We start from the raw sequence: 27,329 nt of genomic DNA, 5'->3' as shown, positions 1-27,329 counted from the left end.
CCCCAAGCCTCACCCCAGACAGACAGAAAGTTTCTTTCCTTTTTTCTTGCTCAACCTACTGGCAAACAGCCTACAGATTGCCAAAATTCTTATTAGCAACTTGTAGGAGGATACTGCTGGCCAATTTTGCAAATTAAAATTCAATGTGTTAAGCTCTGATTAAATTCCTTCTCTGTGCCAGACCTGTAGTATGTCTGGTAACAAAACAGCAAACCAGGGAGCAGTGTGATATGTTGAAGTCTGGTAGTCTGAGGGTGCTGGGATGAAGTGAGAGAGTGTTGTGGTTTGGGGATCCCCCAGAAGTACATTCTGAGATGAGGTTTATCATGCAGACCCACTGAAGATCTTGGGATCAAATTCTGTGGAGGGGAAGGGAGTAATCAGGCATTACAAAAAGCAGGACTGCAATGTCAACAGCTTCTATTTCCATCTTCAAGTGTGTATGTAGCTCATTTAAAAATGGACTCAAAAGGGCTGGGAATGTGACTTAGTGGGAGAGTGCTTGTCTAGCATGGGTTCATTTCCTCACTACCATATAAACAGAAAAAGGTAGAAGTAGCATTGTGGCTCAAGTGGTAGATCTCTGGCCTTGAGCACAGAGAGGCTCAGTGGAAACTATACTTTGAATTTAGAGGATTTTTAAAAATGATATTGGGGTTTTAGAACTCAGGGATTCATCCTTGCTACATAGGTGTCCTAACCAATTGAGTCATGCTCCCAGCCCTTTTTGCTTTTATTTATTTTCAATGGTCTTGTTTCCCTACTCCCTAGTCCAGCCTGAATCTGGATCCTAATATTTATATTTCCCACACAGTTGGGATAATAAGCATGCAGCTTTTTATTAATTGAGGTAGTATCTCAGGAACTTTTTGCTCTGCCTGGGCTAGGACTGTGCTCCTTCCAATTTCTGCCTTCTGAGTAGCTGGGATTGCAGGCAAGAATTACTGTTTCCATTTAAATTTTAATCTTTTCATGGGTTAGTGAAGCACAGCATGCTACTTCCCCTCAAGAAGGGACACCACATTGTTCCTAGCTTCTAGTAACTACATGACTGCAAAGGTAAATAACTGGTATTCTACAGGGCACTGGTGCCAAGCCTGGTGTTCAGTAGGGAAGTTGTATTAAACATATTTTCAGTTTACAGTATTTTCAATTTATGACACATGTATATGCTTTAAATTTTTATGAACAATGATAGCCTCTCTTTCTTAGGCTGGATTGCCTAAATAAATCAGAGACTCTTTTCTTCAGCTAACCATAAGCGTACCCTCAAATATCTTCTACCTCTTCCAGAATTCTTTTGTTTAAAGATTAGCTACATTCTCCTAAGCAAACTCAGTGGTCAGTCTAAACTCTCCTGGGCAATCCTGGTGCTGTTTCTGTCCTTATTTGGTTTTTCTCCCATGATGTCTGCAGACGAAGTGAAAAAGACAGGCAACTGACCAGATATTCATCTGATTGGCATGGTCAAACCTGTGAATAGGTAGAAAATCTGAAAGTAACACTAGTTATATAGGGAAGAAATCTATTTCTTGTTCACATTAAATGTTAGGCTAGATTTCCCCAGTTGGGATGGCATTATATAACATCAATGGCTCTGGCATCTTCTATCCTGTTGCTCTTCCATGTGTGGCTTTGGCCTCTTATCTAAGAAGACGGCACCTACATTTCAGGTACAGGCAAAAAAGAGGAGCAAGCCAGGAGCTGCTGGCTCATGCCTGTAATCCTAGCTACTCTGGAGGCTGAGATCTGAGGATCAGGATTCAAAGACAGCCTGGGCAGGAAAGTCCATGAGACTCTTATCTTCAATTAAGCACCAGAAAAGCACCTGTGGTTCAAGTGACAGAGCACTAGTGTTGACCAAAAATGCTCAGGGACAGTGCCTAGGTCCTGAGTTCAAGCCATATGACTGACAAAAACAAACAGAAAAAGATGACCAAAAGTATATCATTACTGCTCCTTAAAGAAAAGACAATATTTCTTTTTTTTGTGGATCATGGGGCTTGAACTTGGCCTGGGCGTTGTCCCTGAGCTCGTCAGCTCAAGGCTACCACCCTACCCTTGAGCCAAGCCCCACTTCCTGTTTTCTAGAGGTTAATGGGAGATAAGAGTCTCAGTTCCTTCTGTGCCCAGACAGCTTTGAACCTTGATCCTTAGATCTCAGCCTCCTGAGTAGCTGATTACAAGTGTGAGCCACTGTGCCTGGCTTAAGAGACAATATTTCTACTGGTGAACTTTCAAACATATTGCTTCCCTCTGCCTCTAGAAAGGTTGGGAAATACATTCTTCATTCTGGGTAGCCATATGTCCAGCTAAAAATTAAGGGATCCAAAATAATGTCTTACTAAAGTGGGTATCAGTAGGATTATGGAATGGCACAAATTAAACATACTTACAAGGTATCGCAGCTGGTAGGTGCTTCACTATCAACGGGGTCTCCAAGAACAACTGGGACACAGGGGAGGAACAAGAATGGATCTGGAATACCAGCTCTGAAATCACGAGTCCATGTCCACAATGATGTCCACACATCATTCTGGAAAGGATTAGATACCTGGCTCTCACCTAACTACTAGGGAGACTGGAAAGTGTGCGAAAGCAGTAAGCAGGACATATATTTTTATGACATAGGTTAAAATTTAAATTCAGCCTTAAAAAATTTTGTGGGTAGGCTACCACAATGACTAATTACCATGGCAAATTAAAGTCTTTTGTTTGTTTGTGTGTTTCCATATCCTGGAGTTCATTTTGCTTAGCATCATCCAACATGGTCCAATTAAAGTTTTGATGGAATACTTTGTCAGCATTTGACATTACCTTCTTCCCTCACACCAGATTACTTATGACTTGGAGTCTCAGTTTCCTTTTAGTCCTGACTGTAGGTTTGTGCTCTCCTCCCCCCCTCCCCCCCCCCCCCCCCCCGCCCCCTAGCCCCCAGGGAATCCAGTCTTGAAGCAATACCCTGGACGTTGATGTTAGATTTTTCCATTTGACCCCAAAGAGGCCTCCCTTTAAATAACAATGAAAATAGTTCCCATTTATGTTGCTGTTTCTCTCCCTCCACCTCTAACTGAAGGAGCCAATTAAACAAAATGAGTGCTTTCAAGGCCTTTCCCTGCTCACTTTAGGATTCAATCAGCCCTGTGAACCTGCAGCGTGACTGCCTCATAATGTCAAGCTAATATATTGAGATCAGCTCAAACCCCACCATTCCCAGGGGTGGTTTTGTTGAAGGCGAGTTGTAATTGAATTTCTAAACAACCATTGAGCCTCCAAAGTACCTAATAAAACATTATCCAACAGAAACTCACACTGGAGTCTTGTTACCTTACATGTATTTTTAAGAAAATAAAGATTTCAGGATTTTAAAAAAGTGGTTGAACTCATTGACATATCTTTAAAAAATTAATTACCAGCACCCCTCATTTTTTGAAGTACCCAGAACTGAATATCTGGATTTCCAAAGTCAAATCAACAGATCTTCTTCTTCTTCTTTTTTTTTTTTAACTATTTCATTTCTGTAAACACATTTGTTGAGCACCTAATTCAATGCATGATATTGTGTAGAGACTCAGAATTACAAACCAATCACAGACTAGGATTTCAAGAATCCCATAATAAAAATTGGATGCAAAATTGAAAGAAAGAGGGAAAATGGAATGAAGTGATTACAGGAGTTTGAGCATACCACTAATGGCTCGGCAAAGAGTTCCTAGAGGAACATAACCATATACTTGGCTATGCGTGGTCAGGGACAACTGTGTAAGGTGGTGACTCAGCAACAAAATGAACTCTTTGAGATATTGGAGCTGGAGCTCAGAGCCTGTGTTGGCTAGGCAGGTGCTCTACCACTTAAACCATGAACCTAGGCCTTTTTGCTTTAGTTATTTTATCCAGTAGGATCTCCTGCTTATCCTGAAGTCATTCTGGACCTCTATCCTCCTATTTACATTTCCTTCATAGCTAAGATGGCAAGTCAGTGGCCATCTTAACTGTCCAACATTTTTCTTTTATCCTTCCTTCCTTCCTTCCTTCCTTCCTTCCTTCCTTCCTTCCTTCCTTCCCTCCCTCTCTCCCTCCCTCCCTCCCTCCATCCTTCTTTCCTTTCTTCTACTGAAGATTGAACTCAGGACCTTGTGCTTGTTAGGCTGGCTCTCTACCACTTAACTGCCTCTAGGCTTGGATTTGCTGCTTATTTTGGAGTCTAGCTAACTTTTCTGTCTAAGCTGGCTTTGAACTATGATCCTCCAGATCTCAGCCTCTTGAATAGCTAGGATTATAGAAATGAGCCACCAGCACCTAGCTTGTAATCTTTAATGAATGAATGAATTCATTAATTTTATGGTCATGGAACTTGAAGTCTGAGCCTGGATGCTGTCTTGAGCTCCTCAGCTCAAGGCTAGTGCTCTACCACTTGAACCACAGCACCATTTCCAGTTTTCTGGTGGATTAATTGGAGATAAGAATCTTACAGACTTCCGGACTTCTGTGCCTGGGCTGGCTTTGAACCGAGATCCTCAGATCTCAGCCTCCTGAATAGCTAGGATTACAGATGTGAGTCACCAGAGCCTGGTTTACAATCTTCATTTTGGAAACAGTTTGGCAGGACATGAGATTCTTGGTAGGCAGTGTTTTACTTTCAACACTTTGAGTGCCATTCCACAGCTTTCTGGCTTCCATTGTTTCTGCTAACTCAGCTGTTAATCGTATTGACATCCCTTTTATGTGTGAAAAGCCAATTCCTCTTAATTGCTTTTGAGATTTTTCTCTTTGTATTTGGCTTCCAGCATCTTGACTATGATTTGCACTTGGATCTCTCTGTTTACCTCTTGTGGAGTTTATTGAGCTTCTTGGAGGTGTAGATTAATGTTGGATGTGTTGTCTTTTTTGTTTAGTGGCTTGACTGGTAAAGCTTTGTGGAAGTTTACCTTGCACTCAGCAGCCTTTGTTATCAGGCTTAGGCTTGCTTTTCTTGTTTTTATTGTATTAGCTTGCTACTCCTAGGGGTAATCCTTAAATTTACAACAACTACTTACCAGTCATCCATTGTGCTTACTCTCCCTTAGCCTGCTAGAATCTTCATTTCTAGGAGCAGAACTGCTGTTGCTGCTCTCGAGCAACACGGGTATGAGAGGGACACCCAGGGTCAGCCTGAAGTCCCCTGGAGCAGAGTGAGATGACAAGTATCATAGCCCAGCCCTCCCCCAATTACTGTGGAGAAAACAACAGTGAGCCAGGAGCTGTGTCAGCCATGAAAGCACAGCAGATCTCAGGTTTATTGCATGGGGCACATAGTTATATACTATGGGGAAAGAGGGAATCAGGAAGCAAAAAAGGACCAATAGGAAGAGGGCCAAGGTGCTATCACTAAGGGTCAGGGCAAACTTTCAGTTACTGGGTGGGACTGGTGCAGGAAAACGCACAGGGACTGGGGGGGTTCAGTTGAGTCATGTACACAGAAATACCTCAAGAGAGGTATGCAAGGAATGCAAATACCTCAAGAGAGGTACACAAGGAATGCCTGGCCAAAGCCCTTTAATGGCCACTGAGCCAGAATGATGAACAGGCCTCAGAGATGGAGACCAGGCCCCAACAACTCCCCCTTTTTGTTTGTTAAAAAGGGAGGACAAGCGCGCAAAGCCCCTGTCTTAGGTTGTCCCCGCTCCAGAGATCTCACCCGTCATTGGCTCTCGGGGAGACATTTAAGGGGAGTCAAGGGATCCCACCTCGACATAGGGCTCTTGTTGGTCATAGGGGTCATTGGCATTGGCAGCAAGCCTCTGATAATGCACCTGTACGTTCATCAACTGAATGGATTCTATCCTGCTTTGAATGAATTGTATGGCCTTATTGATAACACAGGGCCCAAAAGTTAAAAGTAAGAGCAAGAGGAGTGTAGGACCAAGAAAAGGAAGGACATAGGGTAGCCATCCATGTAGTCCGGTCCAGAGGAAGTTGGCTTGTAGCATTTCTGTGTCTTTCAAGATCTTCTTGGAGCTGTTTAACCTTGTCTTGAACTATTCCTGATCAATTGGCATAAAAACAGCATTCCTCCTGTAAGAAAAGACATATCCCTCCCTTTTCAGCGGTTAAGAGGTTGAGTCCTCCACAATTTTGCAGAACTACTGCAGCCAGGGGTTCAGTCGTTCCTGGAGATCTAAAAGAGTACTAACAACAGCTTGTAAATCATTAATCATCTGTTGAGATAAAGCTTTATAATAATGTAAGGAGGTTCCCACTTCTGACACCAGAAATGGGCTGTAGCCCAACAGGCATGGGAAAAGGTGTCTATTGTTAAAAAATGTATTTAAGTTTTCCAAAAAAGGAAAAATGTGTAACATCCGTTTGCCACAGATTATTAGGCCTAAGACCTTGAAAGTTAATGCCACCAGTTTGGAGCAGTGGAACCTGTAAAAAAGGGTGGCATGACTTACAGGTCCTAATAAATCTTTTTTAGATCTTAAATAGCAACTTGGAGAAATTGGTGGTGTGGTCCTCTCCAATTGACATGCGTGAGCTGATGGAAAGAGATAGCTTCCTGTAAAGTATAACATTCAGGGGCAGAGGCTAACTGGTCAGCGAGGGCATTGCCTTTGGTCAAAATGTTTGGAAGGCTTTGATGCCCCCTCAGATGTTGAATAAACATAGGAGCAATCCTTTGTTTGAACAAATTTCTAGCTTGAATCATCAAGTTTAATATGAGCTTCTATGAGGTTAGGTAACAAATGGACCACATAAAGGCTATCTGAGAATAGGTTAAGAGGACCAGTAACCTCAGACAGCGCTAAGACCACAGCATAAAGTTCCTTGAATTGGGCTGAGCCCTGTATTTCATGAGACAGGGTCACTGCAGGAGAAGAATTGCCTTTAGCTGGGAAGAAAATAATGGAAGCCCCCTTCTTGCCTCCATCTGTGAATACAGTGGGGAAAGAGGGATCGGCTTCATTTAGAAAAAGTTTTGGAGGTCGCCACTCCAGCTGATTAAAGGAGCTCATCCATTTATGGGGGCCATAATGACAATCCACTTTACCTGGAAAGCCTGGGGCTGGGGGGGTTCAGTTGAGTCACATACACAGAAAAACCTCAAGAGAGGTATGCGAGGAATGCCTGGCCAAAGCCCTTTAATGGCCCCTGAGCCGGAATGATGAACAGGCCTCAGAGATGGAGACCAAGCCCCAACAAATTGGAGTAGTACCTCTTGGGTGCAAGCACTGTTGGTCCAGGGAGTTTATGTTTTACTACACATTCAGCTAGAGATTAGATTGCAGTTTCTTTTCTGATTGCTCCTACAAGGGCACAATCTTTGGGTGTGGTTTTATTTTTAAGCTTGGTTTCGTCCACATTCCCTTGGGCAAATTGATTATTTAGCTACTGTTTCATTGGGGGTTGAACTTCAACTCCTTATGCCTAAGAGACTTAAGTTGTTTGCAGATGAATCTGTGAGTAGCTTGGGGCACTGCTTGCACATCTGGCTTATGTTCAGTTAACATTGCTCCTGAGTGCGTGCAGACTACAGCATGTGCACAGTCTTTTTGACTCTCAGGGCCAGCTGTGATCCCAAGAGGATTCTTCTTGGCAGTCTTTTATGCTATTCATTTCTGTTAAATTTCTGGCTATTCTACACTGATTGTGTGGCCCCTAACGTCTTGGAGCTACCAGCACTCCCCCAATTGTCTTTCACCAAGGTCATCTGGTTTTTAACTATACTATAGGGATGACATTTTCCATATCCTGTTCCAAATAAAGTCAGCCCGTTAGGCAGTACTGCAGAGCTCTTCTTCCTTATGATGGGAAGTTGTTCTATGTACCACTGCATAGGACCTAGAGTGGGAATAATGGGCCCTTTCTCTCAGAGTGACTTTCTTGCTCTGTAGTTAAGTATTGAGAAAAGTGGTAGCCTCTATTCTCAGCTTTGCCCTACAAGCATGGACTGTATACTTGATGAATGGGTGGTATCAATGACAGCTGGGGGTCCAGTATACTAGAACCCCCTTCTATCACAGAAACAGGTAGTGAATAGAGGAAGTGAGTCCTAACTGTTTGACCATCCAGGGTATTTTTTTCAGCCCGGGGCTGAAAGGATATGAGAACACTGGGTCCTGCTTCTTTCCGAATAAAGCCACAGCCCAAGGCCAGGTGAAAGAAGCCCATTAATCCTCTTGGCTGAATGACTTGGACTCTTGCTCCTGTTGTCTTTATTGAGACATACAAGATTTTCTTGAAGGAAAGTTTAGGTTCCTTTTCAGGGTCTTGAAAGCCTTTAGGGTCCTGTTTCTAATCTTTTGGTTCTTTCCATAAGGATAATTATTCTTTAAAAGTATAAACCAGACAACGCCATTCCTCTAGAAGACCAATGCATTACTTGGTCTATTTCGATCTGGTCCTGAACCACCTCTCTTGATATCCTTATATTTTGTTCATTCCATTGCAGCCAATCTGCTGCTTAGTCCAAACCCACCTGTAGCCCAGAGCAATGATTATAGCTTCTGCCGGGGACCCATTCCTCCAATCACCTACATTGTTAACTCGCTAATTCAAGGTTCTATATGGCCTTCCACTGACATTCCATTTACAACACAACATGCATACTTCTCCCAGGGTTCCCAACTGCTTTTGCTTTACTTTGTTTTTCATTTCTCTGCCATTTATCACGTTTATTATGATGATTATTTTTTGGCTGTCTCTTTTCTCCTGAATATGAGTCGCATAAGAACAGGTATATTTGTCTTTTCTTGGCTCACTGTCACAGCTGCTGCATATAGAATACAACCTGAAACAAAATAAAATGACTCTGAAACATTTGTTGAATGAATGAAGCATTCGTTCTCTGGTAATGTAGAAATATGACTGAAATAGTTGGAGAAATAAATCATGTATGTATACATTTTTGGTCTTGGTTTCAGAATAACTTTGAGGATTAATCAACAACATACTTTAGATTCTTTCAGGTGAAAAATGGAAAAAGTGATGCCCACAGGAAAACACCAAAACTAAAAAGTAATTTTGCTGTTTTCTGAAAAAATATTAGCATATATTAATTATCCAAAGTGAGGGATTTCTTTGTGATTTTTCATACATGTACACAATATACTTTGCTCATATTCATGCCTTTTATTATTCTTTCTTATTCTCCTTTTCTGTCTCCTTATCTTTTGAAATTTTCTTGTGTAATTTTTAATGGTTTTCACCATGACCTTTTCATTAGGTATACTTGCATCCTAACCTTCCCTTATTCTTTCTTATACTTTCCACCTCCTGCTAATCTCCCTTTTATGTTCATGTCAATGTTCTATCACATATGATAGAAAACATAAACTCATTTGTCTAAACCTGGCTTGTTCTTTCCCTTAACACCATGTCTCAAGTCCCATCCATTTTCCTGCTAGCTATCTAATGTCATTCTTTATGACTGAATAATTCTCTACTGTGTAGATCTACCATATTTTTATTATTCATTCATCTGTTGATGGGCTCTTAGGAGATTCTATACCTTGACAATTGTGTATAGTGTTGGAACAAACATGGGTGTGTAGGATATCTCTATGGTTTTCTCATTTATATTCTTCCAGATGTATACCTGAGATTTCTTTCTTTCTTTCTTCAGTTCAGGCCCTTGAAACTTCTAGGTTAGTAATCTACCATGTGTACTGTGCCTCTGTCTCTTTTGTTTATATTTACTTGTGAGATAGGGTCTCACTAATTTTTGCCTAGGCTGGCCTTGCAAATGTGGTCCTCCCAACTCTGCCTCCAGAGTAGCTTGGCTCACAAGCATGCACCACAACACTTGGATGATTGTGGGTGAAGGTGGGTGGGGGACATCTCTATCAGATTGCATACCTCCTCTTTTCCACAAGTTTGATGCTAAGTCCATTATGTGAACAGGATAAAACGCTAGAGATCACTGGGAAAAGGTGATGTAGCTGTCTCATTTGTGATGGCTTCCTTCATACTGTTACCTTCCCAATTTTTCTCTGTCTCTTTATTTACTTTACCCCAGGGGTGGTGGAATGATGTAACTGGTCGCTAAATTTGGGAAGAATAAATGGAGCTTGCTCAGCTCAATAACTGCTGTTTCCCTCTAGGGAGAGAGCTTCCTTGTAGGGACAAATTGTACATCCTGTTGGCCCATTAGTCTTCCAATCCACCCCACCCGCAGACTAGAAGGAGACCAGGCCCATCACCCTGGGAGAGGGTTGTGATCTGAGACCAGCCAAGAGACTCTTCACAATCAACTGTTTTCTCCAATAGCATTAACAATATTAAGAGTAAAATTTAGGCCTTCAAATGCCATTCTTTTATTTTAAAAAAAGCACATAGTATTAATTCTTAAATTACTGAGAATCTAGGAGGAGGAGCAGGAGCGGGGGGAGAGGAGGAAGAAAAGGAGGAGAAGGAGACAGATACAACTGGTGAACCTGTTGAGAGAACCCCAGTATTTTGCTTTTAGCGTATTGTCAAGAACTGGTTTACATGGTTACCTGGCTACAACGGATGACCAGAAAGTACTTTACTGGCTTTTCCAGCCCCTACTGGAAAGCAGCAAGGGAGAAGAGGTTTAGGAAGGTGGATTGAGTCAGCTGTTTCCATCACAAAAGCCATCAAGAGCTTCTCTCCTGAGGCCAGCAGCACCAGCATCACCTAGAGCTTGTTAGATTTGCACACTCCCACTAAATGGGCTCCATTTAGTAAGCTTGCTTGGTTAATTTGTGTACCTAGACCAGAGGTCTCCAATCTGCTGCCAGTCAGTTTGTAAATACTGAGACATAGACACACAACCATACATTGACGTTGTTACCAATGACTGCCTTTGCATACATTGACTGGACTGAGTAATGGTGAAAGATTATCTGGTCCACAAAGCTGAAAATACTATTTGATTTTTTACAGAAGTTTGCCTCGCCTGGCATGGAATGTGGAGAGCTGAAAGCATAGATTGGTTGACTACTGGGGAGATTCCTGACTAAAAATAGGGAAAAAATGAAAAGAAAGAAGAGGTGATGACGACCTTTTCTCCAGAATGGAAAAAGTAGGAGAGTGTTCAAGGTAGGAGCCAGTGCAGAAGGAAAGAATGGGAAGAAATCAAGACAGGAAGGACTCAAAGATGCAGGTGAGAGAGGAGGAAGGATGGAAGATGGAGGTTGGATGTTTGGGGAATTTACCACAGTGCCTAGCATATAACCTAACCTAGTATGGGCACCAATTGGTATTTTTATTAATTGACAAAGCTACCCACACAGTCCATGAATGAGAATTCCCTACTAAGCAATTTGCTTGCAATCTCCAGCATGGTGTGCCTTCACACAGGCTTTGTGGGACAAAGAAGGGCCTGAAGAGCCTTCTCTCTACATAGCTGAGAAGTTGTAGTCAAGAGAAGGTCGGCGACAATACAGAGGTCATCAAACCAAGAGGATGTCCCTAGAACTCTCTGCCTAAATCTTTCTCTAGGGGAGGCTACCTGAGATTGACAGAGGGGGCTGGGAGCAGGTTTTCCACTCAGGAGAACTGGGTGTTAGTTTTTATATTGGCTTTAAAGGGACTCTGGTTATCTTTGCCAACAGATGGAAACATTATTTGAGGCTTCAGTGGAGGCTTCGGATTTTATGATACCTGTGTCCACTAGTAAGGGAGTCCCATTTCTGTATCAGTCATGCTCTCTGGAAGGCCAGGTGGTCTAGGAACCAGAAGGAGAGGAAACAGAAATTTCTCTCAAGTGCCTGGGCCTCAGGGGACCAAGATGGCAGAGAAGATGTTAGGACCTGTGGACGTTTTCTTTTTCTGGGGGATTGTTCTTTTCCCTCACTCCTTCCTCTCAGACATTCTCACTGCTTCCCCAGCTGCCTGAGCCCTGTTCCCCAGGGTCTCCCTGTGCCTGGATTCCTGTGCATGCTCTGATTTTCTTGATCCTGGTTCCCAGGCCACATGACTACTTCTTTGGGCTGTGGTGCAGCCCTCTCAGGAACATTTCATCCATCCCTTCAACACATCACATTCAACACAGCTTTGAAAACTCTTTAGGCTAGCTCAGTTCAGAGGCTTGGAGGAGTCATGGCCTTTCCCAGAGCAACCCTCATCGGCTGGGTCAGACAGACTCTGAGGGAGAAATGCTCCCACCTCCTGTCCTTTTGGCAGATAGTTTGAGGTAGAGTTCTCCATGTGGACTGGATCCACATTCCTTCTAGAATGGAGTCTCGTTACCCAAAAGATCAAGTTAAAATTCAGATGACACAATTTTATGTTTTGGTGGTCCTGGGGATTAAACTTAGGGTCTCACAAATTGCTTTACCATGCCAGTCTCACTCCCAGTCCTTTTGCTTTTTCTTTCAGATAGAGTCTCTTGCTTTGGCTCAGGCAGCCTTGTACTGTGGTCACCCTATCTCTACCTCTTGAGTAGTGTGCTTTACAAGCATTCACAGTCATGTTGAGTTAATGACGTTTTATTTGCTTTTTTCTCCTTCTTTAACACCTTCCTTACCTCCTGCTTCATGGAATAATTTCAAATATGTCATTTGCACTCATGCTTGTCCTGATGTGGCTTTTGTGTTCAGATAGTTTCTTGTTTTGCCAGGCCTAGGCTTTGAGCTCAGGGCCTGAGCACTGTCCTTGGACTTTCTCAAGGCTAGAACTCTACCACTTGAGCCTCAGCACCACTTCCAGTTTTTTTCTACGTATGTTGTACCAAGGAATTGAACCCAGGTCTTTGTGCATGCTAGGCAAATACTCTACCACTAGGCCAAACTCCAAGCCCCCATTGAGTTAGTTTCTAAGAGAGAGAAATGTATTATTGTAAGGGAATTTTTGTTTTTATTATTCTAAATTTATACCTTTCCCCCCATGTTTTATTTATTGTCCAGAATCTATTATTGAAAATTATATCCTCTAAACTTAGCATTTGGGTTTTGTTCCTAGATTTAATGTGACTAATTCTAATGTTTTGCCTTTCAATATAAACCTTATTTTCTTATAGAAACTAATGACAATATTACTGAGAAAGTATTTTTCTATTAATAGCCTTCCACAGTTTGCAGGAAGTTGTATGACAGTGTGAATGGGTGTATTTTAAGTCACAGATGAGTGTTGAATTTTTCCACGTGACTTTTCAGTCAACTATTTCCACTGTAATACTGTGTAAAAACCATGCTCTCTCACTCACACATTTGTGCGGTAGCTGGGGTTTGGCTAGGTGACCTTGAATAATACTTGGCTATAAGGTGTAGGTAAGATCCAGGACTGTTCTACGTGTCTCTCATCCTCCTTGGACCGGTGATTGAGACAAGGTATGTTCTAGTAGTGATGGGGGAAGTACAGAGTGGACGAGTAGAGACAAATGACACCCCATGAGACTTCCATGGAGATCATTTGCACTTCCACTTGATTTCCATAGCCTAAAGCAAGTCAAGCTGCCATGTCTAACAATAAGAAATATGGAGGAGATTACTCAGCCTCATAGTCACTAGCTACAGGTAGAATAAAAAATTAGAAGAAAGAGGAATGCACTTGACCACGTGCACTTATTGAGATATTTATAGACTTTTGTCTTAACCTATTATTACTTTTACTATCAAATGGATGGTTGTGACTGATAGGCAACTGGGAATAAAGTAGGAATAAATTCACTTTTCGATAGGTTCTACCAAAAATTTATTGTAGGAGAATGAGGCTTTCCCAGTACTCTTAGGATGAATAGCTTCTGGAGACTTAGTGTCTTCCCTGGCCATGGTGTGGAATTTCAACCCCTTTTTTTCCCATCCTGAGGCTAGAACTCAGGGCCTGGGCATTGTCCCTCAGCTTCTCTGTGCTCAAGGCTAGCACTCTACCACTTGAGTCACAGTGCAAACTTCCAGGTTTTTCTGAGTAGTTTATAGAGTCTCACAGACTTGTTTACCCAGGTTGGCTTTAAACTGTGATCCTCAGATCTCAGCCTCCTGAGTAGCTAGGATTATAGGCATAAGCCACTGTTGCCTGGCTCAACATTTTAATCAAATCTAACTAGTCCAACTTTCCAGATGCTGTAGAATCATTCAACTTTTTATACATCATCAGCCATTTCTTAAAATTTGGAACCATGGCTGGGTTCATTACAGGCTCATGCCTGTAATCCTAGCTACTCAGGATGCTGAGATATGAGAATCAAGGTTCAAAGCCAGTCCGGGCACAAAAGGACCTGAGACTCTTATTTCCAATTAACCTCTAAAAAATAAGAAGTGGGGCTTGGCTCAAGGATGAGTGGTATCCTTGAGCTGAAGAGCTCAGGGACAGACCCCAGGCCGAGTTCAAGCCCTGTGACCCACCCCCCCAAAAAATTGGGACCATGAACTTCCTTGAATATAAATATTATGAACTCCATTTTATGTATTAATAAATGATGATAATGAAGGGCAGGGAAGTGGGAAAAGGATTGAGGACAAATAATTTTGAAATACAGCACACCTATGTATGAAGAAGGAATCTCAATGAAAACTGTTGCTCAATAGAGGATTGGGGGCAGGAAAGAGAGAAACAGAGGAATATTATGAGTAAAATACAATATGTGCATGTATTTGCATCTATGAAATACCATGGTGAAATTCCCTAAAACAATTAATGCACATTAAAAAAAGTAAATGATACAAAAGTAAAATAGGCTCTGTTGGGAGGTTGAGTTAACAAAAGAGTGAATAAGAATGAATAATGAAGTAGTTTGCTTGCATGTATGCAAATAGAATAATGAAATTTATTGAAATTGTTTAAAGAATTGAGACTGGATAAAAGAAAGTATACAGAGGATGAGGTTGACTGGGATATATTGTATACGTGTATGGAAATGTCACAATGAACTGTCCCCCCCCCCTAAAAAAATCAAATCCTAATAAATAACAACAACAACAAAACAACAAAAAGGGATGGCAAATAGGGCAAGAGACTTCTAATCATACAACAATAAGACAGGAAGTTGAGGCTAGAACAGTGGAACCCCGGTTCCTAAGATGGATTTCACTGTTAGGATAGAAAGAATTTTGCCTAGTGTGGTGTTTTAGCAGACTAAGCCACTGTACTGAGAGCATTTTTGAGGCCCTAGCCTAGATCAGTGTTGTGGATCCATTAGTTATGTCTGTCATGGATGAGGGAAAGATAGCAACCGAGTCTCAGAGACCAGGTACTGTTTTGTTCTTGGAAATTGTCTCATGATCTCAAGACTCCATTGCTGTACGGTCCTTGGGGAGTAAAACTTAATCATAGTGGCTCTAAAAGAATTACCTTTCGTTTTAGCTCCACACAAGATTTGCATCTTAAAACACCCTGAGAGGAAGAGAAGTTAGTCCAATGCTTCTTACTCATCCATCTCATCTCCCTGTCTTTTTCTCTTCTCTTGTCATTAAGTTGTGTCAACAGATGTTCAGAGGACAGAGTAACTGCTGTGTCCTAGAAGCTCATTGTCTACTAAGTGAGACTCAGAGCTCCAAGATTTTTAATTGGTTTGAAGTTCTCTAGAGGAACGAATGAGGGAGAGGGCCAGGAAGTCAGAATCTTCATGTTCAAACTGTGACTCTGTCCCGTTTCCTTGCTGGTTGAACTTGCACCAGTTAAATATCTTTGATTTCAGTATTTTCCTCTATGTAATGGGGATAACCAATCCTAGGTGTAGATTTTTTGGAAAACTGATACAATGGATATAAAGAACCTGAGGCAGGGTGCACGTTCATTGATTCATTCAGAACATGTTTGTGGAGTCTGTTCTGTTAGGCTTTGGCAATCCAAAGATAAATAGCACAGGGCTTCTGCTCACGGTGTTTTTTGAGTCTGGTGAATATGTAATTCAACCACCTCCCCTCCCCGAAACAATTTGAAGGGTCATGTGCCAATGTTGTGGCTAAAGAATAGTATGTTTCTCCATATGGGAAAGTGGGGAGGGGATTATAGGAAGCCTACTCAAAGAGAAATCCCCTCATTGGAACTCAGGAAAACTCCAGGACAGGGAAAGCACAAAAGCCACCAACACCACAGGAGTTTTCCCATCACTATATCACTGGTCTGTCTCATGGGAAATACTAATTTTCTGCTGTGTTGCATTTCTGGGGAATTGGAATTTGAGATATCCTTGAGGAATCCTCTGAGACATAACCCTTCTTTGCATTAAGACAATGTGTTATTGCTGGATTTAATCAAGTGACAGCAGCCTATTTGGTAGTTAGAGGAACCAGTCCTTTGGCCCCAGGACTCTGGGCTGTTGGTCCCCTGGGAGCTGTTTTGGAGTAAGTGGGAGGCAGGAAGATTGTGATGGGGGGCATAATTTCCTCCAAGGGAGATGGAGGGCCATTGCCTGGGTCTCCTTGAAGAAGCTGTGGTTACTTATTTATATTTAGTCAATAAAATGCAATGTGCCTCTGAAGGGTGGGTGTAAATTGTTATTTATTGCTTTGAGAGAAAACTCCCACACAGGGTTTTCTGGAAAAGGAAAAAGCTTGGGGGGGGGAGGAGGAAGAAAAGAATTTTGGCAGAAGCAAGGTGTGGCTTTTATTTCCAGTGGGCTAAAAGGAACACTTTGTCTTGAATGTTTGTCAACGAGTCATCATTAAGAAGGAAAACAAAATTGGAGGGTGCATTTCTGGCTAAACGTGTTTATTAGTTAACACATATTTATTGAGCAGTCCTACTGTGCCGGGGTATAGTGACATCTAAATCACTTGTGTTTCCTGTTCTTATGGGAGAGGTAAAGCCAATGATAGAATCTTGTACTGATGTTTGAAGGTAAGGGCTCAAGAACCAATCTTTCTCTTTGGTTGTTTCTCATGAAACACATGAAAATCAAGGGTATTAGTGTTACCACTAAGAGAGCCAATAGTTCAATAAATTCAGAACTCTATATCAGACACATGAAAGAAGCTGGATGAACTGGTTGCTGGGAGCTCACGCCTATAATCCTAGCTACTCAGGGGTCTGAGATCTGAGGATTATGGTTCAAAGCCAGCCCAAGCAGACAAAAGCATGAGACTCTTATCTACAATTTATGCAAAAATCCAAGCGTGGGGCCAGGAGTTTGGCCTAGTGGTAGAACGCTTGCCTAGCATGCATGAAGACCTGGGTTCGATTCCTTGGTACCACATGCATAGAAAAAAGCCAGAAGTGGTGCTGAGGCTCAGGTGGGAGAGCTCTAGCCTTGAGAAAAAATCCAAGGACAGTGTTCAGGCCCTTAGTTAAAGCCCCATGACTGGCAAAAAAAAAAAATCCAAGCGTGAAGCTGTGGCTCAAGTAATAGAACACGAGCCTTGAGCAAAAAAAGCCAAGCAAGAGCAAGAAGTTCTGGTTCACACATTTTGGGTGAGAGTTGAAGCCAAAAGAGTTTTTTTCTCTTTCCAAATTTAGACTTTGAGACCTACCTATGAAGAAAAAGAAAAATGTAAGAAAACAAAACCAAAACAAAATTAACTAGCAAAGTAAAAAGAGGAAGAAAGACTGGGAAAGGCCGGCAGGAAAGATAGCCTTTCCTTATAGTGATGTGCCCCTAGCCAACTGTGCTTTCAATAACATCCTAAACTTTATGGTAAGGTGTTTAAAGGAAATAATGTTGATGATATAGTAGGAATTAGGACACATTTCCTAGGAGAACCTAGCAAAGTCAGGTTCAATAAGCCGAATAAGAGATCTGAGAAGTCATCAAGTTGGCCTCTGGAAGCACTGTGTGAGTGGTTAAGTGGGAAATTCTAGGAGCCTCAGGGAGCCAGGCACTAGTGCTATGGAGAAATCATACAGATGAGGAACCACAAGAGTAGTCTACAGAGAGCGAAGGCCACTTTGTGGGTCTATACTTGCAGCTGGCCACCGGAACAGGCAGCTAGGGACGCTTGATTGCCCAGCAGGCAGACAGAAAAGCACATGGAACCTTCGTGTGTGTGTGTGTGTGTGTGTGTGTGTGTGTGTGTGTGTGTGTGTGTGTGTGTGTGTGTGTGTGTGCAGCATTTAATCCCGATGACCTGCAGAAAAGAAGGGCTGCTGAGTCATTTGTTTGCACTTTTCGGATCCCGCACACTTCACTTCTTGCCAATTTATCCTAAAAATCACGTAGGCAAGGAAATTCTGTGAAACAGAGTTCCAGCTTAGCTGAATTTACACATGAAGTGCCAAATTAGAGAAAGAAAAACATATTACCCAGCTCTGGAGAGAACACTTTCCAAGACAGATGAGTTCCAGCAGTCATAATCCAGCTTAGCTCCAGACATGAGTCAGCTCCTTTTGGCTGGGAACATCTCCATTTTCACTCAGGTTCTGGAAGAGTGGCTTCAGTCCACCTTGCCTGAGCAAAGTCAACTCTTTCTTGTAAAATCAGAGTACAGTTCTGTGATTTGCAGCTTACCTGAACTACCTGGAATAAAGAGGCAAGGAAGATAAGCTTAGGGCCCCAAAGAGAGGCTATTAATATTTCCAGTTTTTCAATAATTCAGCTCTTGCAATGGAGACACATGGGTCTCTCTCTCCCTTTTTAAAAGCTGCAACCAACATGTACCATTGGATGACAGATTTCAGATTTAAACTGGCTTTGACAGGCTGTACAAGTAGAATGATTTCCTGATTTCTTTCTCAGTCTGTTCATTGTCAGGATGTAGAAAAACTACTGAACCCCACATGCCAGTTTTACATATTTTACATGCTGCTAAGAAAAAAAGTCCCACACTTCTGTGTGGTATTTAGTTATAGAAACAGAAAACGGACTAAGACACCTATTAACACCTATGGGCCAGAGAACATTTAGCCTTGCACAGATAGACTTGGGCTTTCAATTTACCATACCAGAGAATGTTCTGAGCATTTGTCCTCCTAAAGGAGGATAAGAAGAGAGACTCCATTGTAAGTCCCCATTTTCATCTTTGTCTCTGGGGGTAATTGCAATAAAGTCTTGGTAACCCCTTCTCAGGAATGTTCATGAGGGCATGTATGATGGCTGATCTTGATTGTCAGTTTCATTGGACTGAAAATGTCTCATCACCTCTGAATGTGTCTGGAGGGCATTTCCAGAGATGATTAGATGATGAGGGCGCTGGTGGAATGAATGATTTAATCTATTAATGGAATCAAAACTTGACTGTTAGGAGGTGGTGGAACTGTGGAAAGTGGAGGAATTAAGCCATTGAAGCATGTTCTTGAAGGGAGTTTCTTGTTCTAGTCTTTTCAGTCTGCTCTCCTTTGTTCTCCCTACTTTGATGGATTGAAGCCTCAGAAATTCTGAGCCAAAATAAATATTTCTTCCTTACTCCTTCCTAGTGATGAAAGGTCAACACAAAGGGAGTAGTCTCAGGTGACCTCCTCCGGTGAACAAATTGCTTTAGCAGGCAATTGATACTGAAAATGTCAGTTAACAAGGCAAATCAAATGAGTCAACATTTATGTTCTGTTGAGCGCTGGACTTCACATAGCGCTGAAGGATTTTAAAGGTATCAAAAATGTGGTCTGGGAAGTCAAGAAAGGGAAAATGTACACACACACACACACACACACACACACACACTCATACACATATAGACTCTGGGGAAATAAATACTGAGATGCAAATTGTGTGCAAGAAATGTATCCAAGACTATTCTTGGACTGAACATACCTAAAGAGAGTTATATATGGCAGGGTTAGGCATGAGGAGGATTTGAGTTGTGACATAGTGGCAACAAAGGCCTTAGCCAGCTCCATAGATGGGAGGAAAGGGTGGGGTAAAGAATGGGGAGCGGGGGAGATACTGGTTTATTTTCAGGAATTGACTCACTCAACTATGGAGACTGGCAAGTTTAAATTTGATAGAGTAGGCTGACAGCGTAGAAACCAAAGGAAGAATTTCAGTTCAGGTCCACAGATTCAGCTTCCAGAATTCTTTCTTGTCAAGGGGAAGTCAAACTTCATTTTGTTGAGATCTCTGATTGCATGAGGTCCTGTAGAGCCAAAGTGACTCCATCTTAGAACCAAGCGGCCATCTTAACCTCCAGATGGCCCGCGCCTTCTTGGAAAAGTCACAAGAAGGCATCCACCCCTTGACTAACCCACCAGGAAGGAAGCTTTGTGGTTTGATTTTGAAATGCAGTTTGATTTTGAAACTTGAATTGAGCCAATCAGAATGCGCCAACTATGTTGTTATGTTCAAAACCTAAATGTCAATCAGGTATGTGTATGTTAAGCTTGAATTCCCTTAGACTTGTTTACCTAGCATTATAAAAGCTACTGTAAAACTGAGCTCAGGGCCTCTTATCATCACCAGGCAACCAAGTGCACAGAGGACCAAGCTTGAGCTTGCAATAAAGGACTCTCATGTGCTTACATCAGATTCAGCTCCTTGATGGTCTTTGGGGTCCCCCAATTCTGGGCACAACAGCCCAACTACATCTTGGAAGAAAATTTACGACTCAACGTCCACCAATAATTTAAATGCCAATTTCCTCTCTCTCTCTCTCTCTCTCTCTCTCTCTCTCTCTCTCTCTCTCTCTCTCTCTCTCTCTCTCTCTTTCATACACACATGCACACTCATACATACACACAACACCCTTGCAGGTACATTTGGAAGAATAGCTAGACATAGTGGCTCAACCAAAATTAACTCCAGCCTTTGAGAAGCTCAGCTCTTGGCTTTGGCTGTTCCAAGGAGGAGTGTAACTTTAGCTATGGTGGACTTTCCTCCTTCTTCCTTTAACACAATCCTGAGGAAGGGACTGTCTGTGTGATCTCACTGGTCAGGGGTCCTGGCAGCTAGGGAGTACATGCCTTGGGTTGACTGGACATTGAACCCCATCATGTGCTGTATGTCCCTTAGCCCTCACTTGTGCTTTGTCCCCACCACTTTTCAGCCATGGACTTCTTTTTTTTAACTATAAGTTTATTATTATTATTATTACTTTTGTTTATATGGTACTGAGGAATTGAATCCAAGGCCTCATGCAGAGCCACTAAGCCACATTCCTAGCCCAGGACTTCTTTTTTTTGGACAGAAGTTTTTTTGTCCTGACTAGCAACTACTCACTAATGCAAGAGCTGTACCTCCAGTGGCTCAGACCTGGAACGCTGTAGTCTCTCACTCAGTTTCATGTGCATAACTTTAATGATGACTTCTTAAAGACAAGAAGACATTCTGCCTTTACTCTGGCCTGCCAACAGTTTTAAGCCTTTTGGGAAAAAGAAAAGACTTAAAACATTTTTTTTTGGTATATGAAAAGCCTAATCTTGCATCCCATAAAGAAATGATCCCTGACTTGAGTTGTTCGGTTGATGGGTCTCAGCTGGGCCCTTTTCTCCCTGCAGTGAGAGCTGCTAATGAGCTGCAACATTCCAGAAGGAAATATGCTGCGGCCTCCTTTATTCTTCCCCACCCCATTCTCTAATTGTCTAGAATCCAGCAGGAAGATGGTAGCTAATAGGAGGGCAAAAGGAGGAAAGAGAAGCGGGGAGGAGAGGGAGAGAGACAGACAGAGACAGAGACAGAGGAGCAAGGTGAATTCTGTCAGTCAGTTTTCCAGTACTCTGACAAATTGCCTGAGATAAGTCAACTTAAAAAGAGGAAAAGTTTGTTTTTGGCTCACAGTTTTGGAGGTTTCAGTTCTTGATTGGCTGGCTACCACAATTTTGAAGCTTGTAAGTAGGTAGCACCCATGATAGGATTGCATTATGGGAGACTCTGCTCACCCCACGGTAGCTGAAATGAAAAAGAATTGACTGGAGTCCCAATATCTCCTTCAAGGGCATGCCCCTCACTGACCTAACTTCCTCCCACTAGGCCCTAGCTGGCACAGGTTATACCATCTTCCAATTGTATCACAAGCTGAGGATTAAGCCTTTGGGGCGACACATGCAATCTATAGCAGTCCATTATATAGATGGCCGGAAGTAATTTCTTTGTAAGCTAATTTCCTCAATCCTTAAGTCACCCCCACCCTCTTGAAAGTGTCATGTCATCCCTGGGTTAGTATCCTTAGCAAGCCTGTTAGAAATGCAAACCGTAGCTCCTTACCTCCGGTCCTGTTAAATCACAGTTCTACAGGTAGAGGCCAGGAATATGTCATTTCAAAAGAGCTGCATGTGATTTATTTTTATTTTTATTTTTTTCTGAGATGAGGTCTTACTCTGTAGCATTGGCTGCCTTGGAGCAAGTGACCCTCCTGTCACAGCCTTCTGGGTGCTTGGATTCCAGTTGTGTATTACCATGCTAGGCCTTCCAGGTCATTTCTGTGTCTGATTAAGTTTGGGAAAACTTGTAAAACCTACTTCCTTCCAACTTCACTTTAGAAGTTTTTTTATTTGTTTGTTTTAGCCGAGTGGGCAACTCAAGATTTATGCAGGGCACTTAAGAGAACAGGTAAATACACACTTTCTTCTAATAGAAGTCATCCACTCCTCTTACCTCTGCTAACTGCTTAAAAAAAAAACCTCCTCATTACATCAGCTGCCATTCTGCCTCTGTTAAAATGCAACCCCTCTAACCTTTCCCTCCCCTGCACTGTTATCCTCATCTTTTCTTTCTTAAGGAAAAGATGTTGAAGATAATGCTCAGGGATAATATAATAAGAACAGCAGCGTTTCTAGAAACTAGGGTGGGTGGTAACCATGGTGCCCTCTGTGTGTGTGTTTGTGTGTGTGTATGTGTGTGTGTGTGTGTACATGCATACATGTATGCATGTGCACACACGTCCTATTTAGGATGTCAGGATGATCAGATCCTAAAATATTGGTCCCAGGTGACAAGTGTGCTTGTTGGTGACAAGCCAAGGATATTAGGGTTGATCCAGTGTCCTAGAGCTGGCTCTGCCTAGACCCTGAAGATGCTGTGAAGTCTGTGACCCTGGACTCAATATTAAAGCAGTCTAACATATAGCAGTAATAAACCTGTCTTTTAAAAGTTCATTGTATCTTTTTGTAAGAAAAGAGAAAGCCATTAATTTATACTTTGATTTTCCTCCGTGTGCTAAGAGCATGCTGAGAAATCTCCTGGAGTCTTATATGCCTAATGATTTTAAAATAAAACCATTGTGGAGCCTTTGTTCTAGCCTGGCCTCCTGATGCTAGGCTTCTTGGAGCTGGGCTTTCCTGCTGGGTGGCACCGGTGAGCCCTGCCAGGCTGGGCAGTCATCCTTGCCTGGTTGACCATCATCTAGATGTGGCTATTGTCCAGAAGGTCTCAGGCAACAACACGCAGCATGTCTTCAACAATAACTATGGTTGTGACCATCTCGCCTTCAAAGCACAGACTTGAATGGAAGGTGACTGTCTCACACTGAGGGAGAATTGAGAGTTTCCAGGACTCCCTTGGACTAATGTTTATTAGAACAAGAAATGTTCAGACCAATCAAAAAAGTGTAAACTAAACTTGTTTGGAATAATGCAGCCAGGTGAGGTAGTTCAGATTCAGAGCTGAGAATCAGGAGTCAGGCTTTAGAGAGTCCCTTCTTGCCACCTCATCTCTTCTGCCCCCCCCCCATAATGTCCCTGTCTTCCCTTTAATCAAAATGACAATTATCAGGCGTTCTGGGAGATAATTCTGTAATGTCGCTATGAAACTGCTTTAAAACTCTGTTCAGAAACTTAGTTTAAGTGGCGCTTCAGATTGTTGTGAAGCAAAAGAAAAAAAAAGAGGATACAGGTTCTTTGAGAAGATAGTTTCTGAAAATATAACATAGGAAGTGAAAGGCAGGCATGCTGGAGTGTCGCCCAAGGCTGTCTCAGATACAGGCTGGTGGGAAGAAGAGAAAGACAAGTATATTTCTACTTATAGCTGTGGGTTGCATTTTCTTAATGAAAGGAAGCTTATGTTCTTATCCTTGATTATGTGGAGTTGGCTAGAAAATGCAGTCTTCTTTTAATACAGTGATGATTCCCCAATGGTTTCCTTGTTGAAGACCTGAAGCTTCATCCAGGTGTATTTCTGAGTAGTCTGGACCAGAGGACCCCACGCCATACAGGGTGTCGTGGGGGTGTAGGAGAGCCATGAACTCTCAGCAATCACTCAAACGGGAATGTCAGCCTTCATTCCTCACCTAACTCTGTCATGATAGGGACAGGCAGGCCTACCAGGCCATTGAGGCCAGTGTTCTGTGACAATGAGATGATTTCATATTGTGCAAGATGACTTTAAGGGTATTACTTACAGTGTGTGTGTGTGTGTGTGTGTGTGTGTGTGTGTGTGTGTGTGTGTGTGCCAATACTGGGGCTTAAATTTAGGGCGTCCTGTGTACTGTTGTTCCTGAGCTTTCTTGCTCAAGGTGAGCACTATGCCACTTAAGACACACAGCTCTACTTCTGGCTTTTTTTTAGTGGTTAATGGAAGAGTCTTGTAGATTTTCTTGCCCAAAATAGCTTTGAACTGCAGTCCTCAAATCTCAGCTTCCTGAGGAACCAGATTTACAGTTATAAGGCACTAGCACTTGGTGTTTGTTCCACCTTTTTTTCTTTTTCTTTTCTTTTTTTTTTTTTAAGACACTTTATTTCCTTGGCCTAACTGAATTAACTTCATTATACAAGAAACCACAGCAAACAAAAACAGATGGTTCCATCTTTTTGACCCACATTTTTATCTGGACTCAAGTTTTGACAGCAAGAGGCCAAAAACCTGAAAAAAAAATGAGAAATTCAGTCATTGCTGTGCAATCACTGCTCAATATTGCCACAATCACAATCAACAGATGTTAAGGAAACAGTAATAACCTATGTAGGACTGGAAAATGTGGTATAATTTGTTATTCTTTCAGGTAATTAAAACATTTTCCATTTTAGATGTGAATATAGATGCCATCTGTCTTTTTTTTTTACTGCTGAGTTTAGAGTGGCTTCAGAAACAGCTTTTCTTTCTTTTTCTTTTGTCTGTCTGTCTATCTGTCTGTCTGTCTGTTGGTGTGCTGGTCCTGGGACTTGAACTCAGGGCCTAGGAACACTGTCTTTGAGTTTTTGCCCTTAAGGCTAGTGCTCTACCACATGAGCCACAGCTTCCCTTAATTGGAGATAAAAGAGTCTCATAGACTTTCCTGTCCAGGCTGGCTTTGAACCATGATCCTCAGATCCCAGCCTCCTGAGGAGCTAGGATTATAGGTGGGAGCCACTGGTGTCAGGCAAAAAGAGATTTTCTAAGGAATCCACAGTGGTACTGGTACTTCTGTGCCATTGGACCACATATTGGGAGAACTTCTCTGTGTTCAAGAAATATTTCTGAAACTCAAGAAATCCTCATGTTTACATCTCTATACAAACAAAGCAAGCATGAATATATATATATATATGTTCATTCACTGTTTTCAAAACTTCAAGGGAAAGTACACTGTTTCTAATGCCTTTTATGACTTCAGCTCCTTTTATTTCCAGCCTCCTGACATTTTTCAAGTGTCCATGTACATTATAGGAAATCATCTTCAGCTAGGTTTAGATTTCACACATCCATTTAACTTTGCTTACATTAGACTTTTGTGAGTGTGTGTATGTAAATAAAAGCTTTTCATTTTCATGATCCATCCGTTTTTCAGCTCCAATTCCAGACTAACAATATGAGCACGGACACTTGGACAACTGAGAAATTCTGGTATTCAACCTGGTCTCTCCAATCAGAAATACAGAGATGGGTTAGTCACCTTCAGTTAAGAAGCAGCACCCTCACCCCCAGCAAGGGATTCTGGCTTAATACAATTTGAGAATCACTACAGCAAGCAACTCATTTTGAAATAAGAGACTCGGTCTAAACAGCTATCCTAGAGCCTAGCTGGGTGGTGGAGGGCTTTTCATCCAGCTCCAAAAGCCTAGAGGCGAGATAAGTCATTCTTTTGATAGATGGATAAAGTCACATTGTTAAGCTCCAGGAGAACTAGGAAAGCTCTGCTTCAGAGACTATGTAGATGCCTTGCTGTTTAGCCCCAGGAAAGTTTTGCTTCAGAGAATGCTCCTCACTGTTTCTCACCCCAAGCATGTGTTTTTTTTGCTGTTAAAAGCTTTTGTGCAAGCAACATTCTGGGCTGCAGGTCTTTGAGGCAAGAGTCACCTGCAGGGGCTGTGAGTTTGGCCTAGTGGTAGGGTGCTTGCCCAGTATGCATGAAGACTAGGGTTTGATTTCTCAGTACCATATCCATAGAAAAAAGCCAGAAGTGGTGCTGTGGCTCAAGTGGCAGATCGCTAGTCTTGAGGGAAAAGCCCAAGGACAGTGTTCGGGCCCTGAGTTCAAAACCCAGGACTGGCAAAAAAAAAAAAGAAAGAAAGAAAGAAAGAAAGAAAGAAAGAAAGAAAGAAAGAAAGAAAGAAGAGTCCACCTGAAGCTACCAACTTTCTAATAAAGACTCTCAATTCAACCTCTTAAGATATGGTTCCTCTGTTTCTCAGGATCCAATTCCCATATAACAATATCTAGCCCACTGTTTGTGAAGCTACCTTCACTGTGCTTTACACTGGTTTATTTTCATACACAAACATGCTCATTTTTCAAAGTTCTTTTTCTGAACCATTGTTGGTTATTTTATCTGCCATTACACCAGTACTCTGCGGTTATTATTGTTATTAATATTGAAGGTTTTGTTTTTAGTATGTCTTAATATCGACAGAGTAAGCATCTTTACTTTTCTTCTTTCAAATTGTAAAGCTTCATTTTTTCTCAGAAACTCAAGAGTCATTTCATTAAGCTATTCAAAAATCCCCACTGGAGCCAGACATTGGGGGCTCATGCCTGTAACTTCTCTACTCAGGAGGCTGAAATCTGAGGAACATGATTTAAAGCCCACCTGGGCAGAAAAGTCTATAAGACTCTTCTCTCTTATTAATTCAAACCCCAGGAGTGTTTCCCCCACCCCCCAAAAAAGTCCCTGAAAGACTTAAAACAATATTATCACACTTATGGTTTAGTTGATATTTTAAAAACATCAAGCATCAACTATATACATTATCTTTTTAGCATTAAGTATGCTTTTGTTTTTAATTGTTAAATAATTTGTTTAGAAAGCTCTTGCATCTGTTTCATTAGGGTGAATCATAAATGTAGTGCAATTTCTTTTACTGTTTTAAATGGTGTTTTTTTTTTTTTTTTTTGGAAATAGCCTCATTATGTCACTCAGACTTGTCATAAACTCCTAGATTCAAGCAACCTTCTGCCTCAGTTTCCTGAGCAGCTGGGATTATAGGTGTGTACTATCACATCAGGCCTGGTAATTATGTTGCCAGAACACCATTGTGCAATCTACTTGGCTTTAGCTGAGGTAGAGGAATTCACTTATCTTTGTAGGCAGAGACTTGCATCCAGTAATTTTTTCTTCTGAACTCTAGTTTTTTGAGTCTTTTGGATTTTCTCTATCAGTTGTAAACAATACAATTTTTCCTTGGATCTTCCAATCCTGTATCTCACATTCCTTTTCCTTTTTAGAAACTTT

General features: G+C 41.8%; 1 long non-coding RNA gene across 1 annotated transcript in view; it reads left to right on the top strand.

The window, feature by feature from the left end:
* Nucleotides 1-10,890: 10,890 nt before the first annotated feature.
* The window catches only part of LOC150050241 (uncharacterized), a 75,875-nt gene continuing 59,436 nt past the window's right edge, over nucleotides 10,891-27,329 (top strand). The window contains exon 1 of the long non-coding RNA XR_016538718.1: nucleotides 10,891-11,107. This is a non-coding gene — a long non-coding RNA (uncharacterized LOC150050241). The remainder of the gene's footprint in view (nucleotides 11,108-27,329) is intronic.

The sequence above is a fragment of the Megascapheus bottae genome, chromosome 18 (assembly GCF_031878675.1).
Source record: "Megascapheus bottae isolate mThoBot1 chromosome 18, mThoBot2.hap1, whole genome shotgun sequence".
In the NCBI taxonomy this organism is placed as follows: domain Eukaryota; kingdom Metazoa; phylum Chordata; class Mammalia; order Rodentia; family Geomyidae; genus Megascapheus; species Megascapheus bottae.
This window is presented reverse-complemented; position numbering and strand designations above follow the sequence as displayed.